This window comes from Apaloderma vittatum, unplaced genomic scaffold (genome assembly GCF_000703405.1).
Source record: "Apaloderma vittatum isolate BGI_N311 unplaced genomic scaffold, ASM70340v1 scaffold28317, whole genome shotgun sequence".
In the NCBI taxonomy this organism is placed as follows: domain Eukaryota; kingdom Metazoa; phylum Chordata; class Aves; order Trogoniformes; family Trogonidae; genus Apaloderma; species Apaloderma vittatum.
Genome location: NW_009726068.1, coordinates 393 through 716, shown reverse-complemented (window position 1 = coordinate 716; position 324 = coordinate 393).

The following is a 324-nucleotide window of genomic DNA, read 5'->3' as shown; positions in this document are numbered from 1 at the left end:
CGTGTGCGCCTCAGAGGCTCCCCTCTGCCCACGGAGAGGGGCAGCTCCAGCCCCCCCTGCTCCGCCTTCGGGGCACGGGCGAAGGGAGGACAGGGAGGGGGAGGCAGAGCAGGGAAAGCAGATGCAAACGGGGCTGAGAAGAGCTGGTGCCCAGCAGCGGGGGCAAGGAGAGGAGAAGAACCAGAAGAGGCAGCAGGAAGGCATGGAGTGAGTGAGACCCTTCCTGGAAGAGAGAGAGAAGGACAGAGACGGGGAGGAGAGGAGAACGCAATGAATGGAGAGAAACCAGGGCGGCAAGCTGCGAAAGGAGAGCGTCCAGAGAGA